Source organism: Calidris pugnax, unplaced genomic scaffold, assembly GCF_001431845.1.
Source record: "Calidris pugnax isolate Ruff unplaced genomic scaffold, ASM143184v1 scaffold25, whole genome shotgun sequence".
In the NCBI taxonomy this organism is placed as follows: domain Eukaryota; kingdom Metazoa; phylum Chordata; class Aves; order Charadriiformes; family Scolopacidae; genus Calidris; species Calidris pugnax.
In genome coordinates, this window is record NW_015090805.1 from 3,164,400 (window position 1) to 3,170,399 (window position 6,000).

The window sequence follows — 6,000 nt, forward strand, 5'->3', positions numbered from 1 at the left end:
ATTTTTATAATAAAGTTATATCAAAAGTTTCTAATAAATAGAATAATTATTTTATATTTAATAACTATCTTACTATATTGTAAACAATATATTAATATTTATAATTATAAATATTATTGTTATAATAAAAGTTTCTAAGGATTCTTTCTATGAAAGACTTAATTCCTAATGCTACTGAAGTAAACTTAACGGATGAACAGTCTTATTTAACTAATAACTGCAGTTAAAATGGACTTAAGATGATGAATGCATAAGAAAATCCTCTCTACATATTTTTCACATTTAAACACTTGATCAAAACGAAGATGTTCTATTGTCAGTTATTTCACTTTTATGTCCTTTATGATTTCAGAAATAATGAGCCTGTCAATGAAGCAAGCATTAACTCAAAATAGCTATATAAACTGAAGGTCCTGCAACTCTGTCAAATCCAGTTCTAATCGGTCAGGAACTTTTGCAGACCTTTCCCTCTTTTGACTCTAACCTTTGGTTGAACATGAACAACTTTGTCTTGCTGCTAAGCGTAGTCCCTAAAATGAACTGTCATTTTCTTTTCAAAACGGTGATTAAATAAAAATTCTTCATTTCCTGCTCCACTTTGTCCACAACTCTTTAGTATTGGAGAACCAGAAGCAACCAGTTCAAATAGTTTTTCCAAGGAAGACATATTGTGTTCCAGCCACTACTGTTCCTGCTGCCAACACTCTTCACACTCCCTTACTTTCCTATCCATGTTTTTTCTGCTCTTCAGCCTTGTACTACCCATTCACACCAACATACAGCTTGTCATCTTTCTCACCTCTTGCCCTCTCTCCTTTCCCCGACCTCTGACCATTTGTGATTTTGCTAGTACCATTCTTTTCAGGTTCCTGGGCCTACTCCATTTCCACCAAGCTTCAATCTCTGTTCCTCACCTCTCCCTGAACACCAGCCTTCATCGCTCCATGAGTAAAGCTGCTGCCTAAGTGTTCTGGGGTTGGGGGAGAAGCACAGATGAAGAAAGACTATTAAGGATTAAACTTACCCAGCACCTACTGCTGTGGGATGCATCATGCTTAACTACTTGGTCCAGATGATGAGCACAGTCAGGTGACATGCAAGGACCAACAGACAGGAAGATACTCGTGTTACATGGAATATTCAGATAGTTTAGTTAAGAAATATTTGCTGAATAACATGCATGACCCAGGTTTTCAAGCGCTTATGATTTGTTGAAGTTTCTCGAGGAACACCCATACACTCCATGTGAATGTTTATGCTCTCTTCTCCTTTCTCCTCTGCAACACTCAGTTCCAGAACTGAAGTGTTGATACACTCTTAAATAAGCCAAAACAAGCACTCCCCCCTCCCCCGCTTGAAATTAACACATTTACTTTCTCTTAAAAGTCATTTTCAAAATGCTGAGTCATTTTAGATTAATGTTTCCCGAATAACCCTGCTCAAACATATTCATCATGGCAAATTTCAGTATGACTAAGAAATAAGCTACTGAAAACAACATCTCAAAAAAAAAACACCCAACCCCAAACCAGGTAACTTACTCTTGGCATTGCTACTATCATGGCCTAGAACATGCATAAGTCATCTAGAACACATGTAAATTAAGCAATCATAGACTGATCTGTAAGTTCAAGTTCTTTAGTTATAAAATTAACAACATGGCACACATTTTCATTCCCATATCCTCTAGGTATGTTAAACATGTACAATGCTCCAATTTCTGTTTCATAATTGCCTCTGTTTTCTTTGAATATAAAAGACTTGGACTTTATTTCTCAGTAGTGTGTATTATAATATCCTTTTCCCTTTCTTTTGTTTGCTATGTAATTTGAAAAAAACTAAGCAGGATGTGAAGTATAGCCACATTTCCTAGCTTCCTCTGTCCTCAAGAAAAAAGCACAAGCCATTCAAAAGCCTCACATATAAAATATAAACTGGAATTGGTGGTTTAAAAAAAATGAATCCCTCTTTTAGTACACCAGCAGTAAGCTACCATATTCTGCTTTTTTACCTGAATGTACTGTCAGCTATAGAAGATGACAGTTACAGACCATAGGTATAGCAGGCTAAGGGACAGTACAACCACATAGCTCCCATTTTCAAAAATCACCTTTTAACTGTCTAAGTACTTAAATGGACTTCCTGTTTAACAGCAAATAGCTCTTTTATACATATACGTAGAAGAAAAAGTGAGAACAACATGGCCTGGAGTAGTTGCTATATTAAAAACAAACAAGCATGTTCATATGAAGGACCATAAGCAAGCATGTGATGACAAGCAGACCTAAGTTTTATTTCCACTTCTAACACCAACTTCCTTTTTGTCCTTCAGTAAGACAAGACTTGGTATCCCCATGCCGCTGTCAGGGGAACCCAGTTACTGCCCTTTACCAACTTCATGAAAGCACGCCAGTGCTCCATGAACAACAAAGACCGGTATTTCAGACTCTTGGTGTCGTCATTTTATTTTCTACCCCACTCCTAGTTCCATTTGATGATACCCGTGTTCTACACTTACAACATGAAACAGTCTTAAAGTGAAGAACCTGCTAAAAAACGGGAATACTTCATACAATTATCTTAGGGAGACCTACAATGATCTGGGTATAATACTTTGGTAACATCTGGTAGCAAGTAAGTGAAGGAAAGAACTCTATCAGCAGCTTTTTTTCTTGCTCTTGGAATCCTCTTGCTTAGAAGAGCACTAAGTTGTTTTACAGTTTGTACAGCATTGAGCTGTGGTAAAATAACCTCCCCCCAGAGACTTATCATTTGTAAACCTACAGACTTTAACAAGTGACAGTGAAGCAACCAGCTGCTGCAAGAGGGAAGTAACATTTGTGGAATTTTAAATTTCACACACACAAAAAATTAATTCACTCTTACTTACACCAAAATAAAAATATTAATCTACTTTATTGTAAGCTTTCACATGTGTGCCAGTTTTGCGGAGGTAACATTTGGCTCCCAGACCACTACATAATATTCTGCAATACAATTTGGACTACATCTCTCTTCATTCAGGACATTAACAGAGCCATCAGAACACGCAGTTCCACTATCACGGCAGTGGTTTTGTGGATCATTCACCCTTGGCTGTTAGTACAGTGCTTAATAACAGCAAAAGAGTTATTCTTTTCCAGGAAATTGAATTGCTTCTAAACACTTCTAAACTTGCTGTGGTAGCAATCAGAATTATTACGACTTTATTACAACACTGCATTTACAATACAGGGAAAGGTATGAGAAAAATACAGTTGGAAATCAAAATTCTGAAAAAGGAAGTACAGCTTCTAGAAGACACATCCATTTCCTAAGACAAGTATTTAGAATAAATATATATATTTAATTCTAATTAAATTTAATTCTAAACTCCTTTCAGTTACACTGATGGAAGACTGCAAGGACTTAGTTTCAAAATGTTATTTTTATGTTCAATAAACAATGTGAATCTTTAAAATCGTGTCTAGATTAAGAAAGACTACAAATCAAGGCTGTGGTTACTTTAATATTAGACTAACTTGTTACATGCCAAAGTGAAATTTCCAAATACAAAATAAAACCCCTTACACAAAATATGAAGAATTCCCAGTCTTCCTATTAGCCCACGGGAAACAGTAACAAGATAAATTCCAGTCCAGTAAAGCACTTTAACTACATGATAATAAGACCCACTTCAGATAGGAGACAGGTATTAGTGTTCAGTTTATGCAGACAAGGATACCCAGGCATAGATTAAAAAAAAATAAAAAAATAGATGCCTCAAAAATTATTCAGGATACCAATGAGAATAAACAGTAGCAGTCTTCAAAGTCTCAGTGCAGTACAATAGCCTCTACACTACCTATCTTTACCCTGTGAATGAAGTAAATGGAGCTATGCCTTCCAGCATTTAACTGAAGCTTACATTAAGAAAATACAGTGAAACCTACACTGACGTTTTCCTGTAGATACTTTAATCGTAAGATGACAAAAAATATGTAAAGTGATAGCAGTCAACAGTAAAAAACATATGTTGAAAAAAAATAATCAGAATTATTTATTTTGGATAGATTAATAACAATGACATACCAAGAAGCGTGAAACTGTTTCTTCAGACTGAATAAATGTGAAACGTTTGGGGCTTTTTTACTCACAAGTTTTTGAAAACTTAAATGTAATAATTATATATGGTGCTACACATAAACTCAGAAAAGGATAATTCTGCAGTTTTATTTAGAAAATGCACTCATTACTGCTTGATACTCTACCAATGACAAGGTTTGGAAATGCATAGAAAGACTCCTGATACAATCACAACAATTTGTTTCCTGGTTCAGTATAATTTACGAAGTTTGTACATACAGCTGACAGGGACTAACCAGGACTCATTCTTAAAAAAGACTTCAGTGCTTACCCAGCTGCAGAAGCTGTATCACTTTACCTACACATATGTAACTAAAGAGATATAACCCCATAGCACAGGCAGACCATAAACAGTTATATCCCATAGAGGAAAGGGAACAACCTGTGAGTCTATTCAGAGTACAGAGAAGAGAAAAGCACATAAATTTCTTGAACTACAGTTGTTACAATTACCCTAATCAAACAATCTACACTGGTAAAACCTTGTGCAGCACAGGCTCTAGAACAAAATTATGAACAGTACCATCAACTGACTGTACGTGTATATTTTTGTAAAGACTAAGAAAGAATTCTTTAATGATTTTATCAAACAGTTAGATGAGACACCTGGCATACACTGAAAATTATCTACATCTTCCTGCTAGCCTCCATAGGATGCTGGCTCAAGTGTTTTCCAACATCCACGGACCAGAACACATTGTCCACGCTCCCTATTCCTGTGACCTTTTTAATGGAATACACACATCATTTCCCAAATAGGGGCAAGGACAAAAATTAATCTTGCCTCAACAGCTTTTAAATGTGTGAGACCAAAGGAAAAAAAAAAAAAAAAAAAAAAAAAAAAAGTAGTAATTCGTTGCACAGCATAGTAATTTGGTTGTAATGGTATCACACCGGATCTAGAATCTCATTCTCCCTCCCAAAACCATGCCAGTCATTTACTTGGATGAAACTGACAAAAAGGGGTCACAAACCGCAGGAGCAGATTAACAAAATGAAAAAATACTGTGACTGTGTCTCTAAAATTACACGGTATGTTCCCATTTAGGACAACAGAAAATATTTAATAAAAAAGATAGTGATAAGTTACACGTAGAAGTATCAGACAGACATGTTAACTACTTATATTTTTAACTGGTGCACTCTGGGCCATACAGCTGGCGTTGTGGGAATGAGGGAAAGCTATCGACTACTCCACAGAGACCCGGGACATGTGGCTAATTGAGGCAATATTTCAGGATAAAACCAGCACTTGATTTATTATTGTTTACACACATCATAAGCAGGGCCTCTGGGCAACGTCAAGTTTCAGCTCCTAATTGCGGCTGTGTAAACACTCAGGAAGCCTCGGTCTAGGTGTCAAGAAGCCTCTACTCGCAACCGAGCCAAGAGACAATGAGGTCACATCAAAAATTTTTAAAAAAAAAAAGAAAGGCAGAAACCACTTCACGCCAGAACTGCGCACACTGCCCCAAGTGCCAGCCGCTAACATAATCTGCTTTCTATGAATAAGAGGGGAGACGGCGGGGAGGACGCCAGCCCCCGCTCTCCTGGGGGCCGGGCCGCCACCGAAGCGGCAGTAGGGCCGAGGGCAGGTCGGGGAGGGGGGAGCTGTGTATGTGTGGTGGGTCACCCCCCCCACGCCGGCCGGCACCCCCACGGCGGACTACGGGCGTCCGCAGCGGCCAACTGCCGTCGGCAACCCCTTTCCTCCCCCCCTCTCTGGGGGCCGCGCCCGGCCAGGCCGGGGCAGGTGCGGAGAGAAGAAGGAGGCAGCTGCCGCGGCGGCTTGATCCCCGCCACAGGCGAGGGCTCGGCGGGCTGGCTTGGGCCGGGTCTGGCAGGTCGGCGAGAAGGACCCCAGAGAGCCCGAGC

At 38.7% G+C, this 6,000-nt stretch overlaps 1 protein-coding gene across 2 annotated transcripts in view; it reads right to left on the minus strand.

Moving 5' to 3' along the window:
- Window positions 1-5,975, minus strand: part of PKNOX1 (PBX/knotted 1 homeobox 1) — a 47,339-nt gene extending 41,364 nt beyond the window's left edge. For both annotated transcript variants that reach the window (XM_014938093.1, XM_014938091.1), the window contains exon 1: window positions 1,025-5,975. The gene's annotated coding sequence lies outside the window, so the exon portion shown is untranslated. The remainder of the gene's footprint in view (window positions 1-1,024) is intronic.
- Window positions 5,976-6,000: the final 25 nt, after the last annotated feature.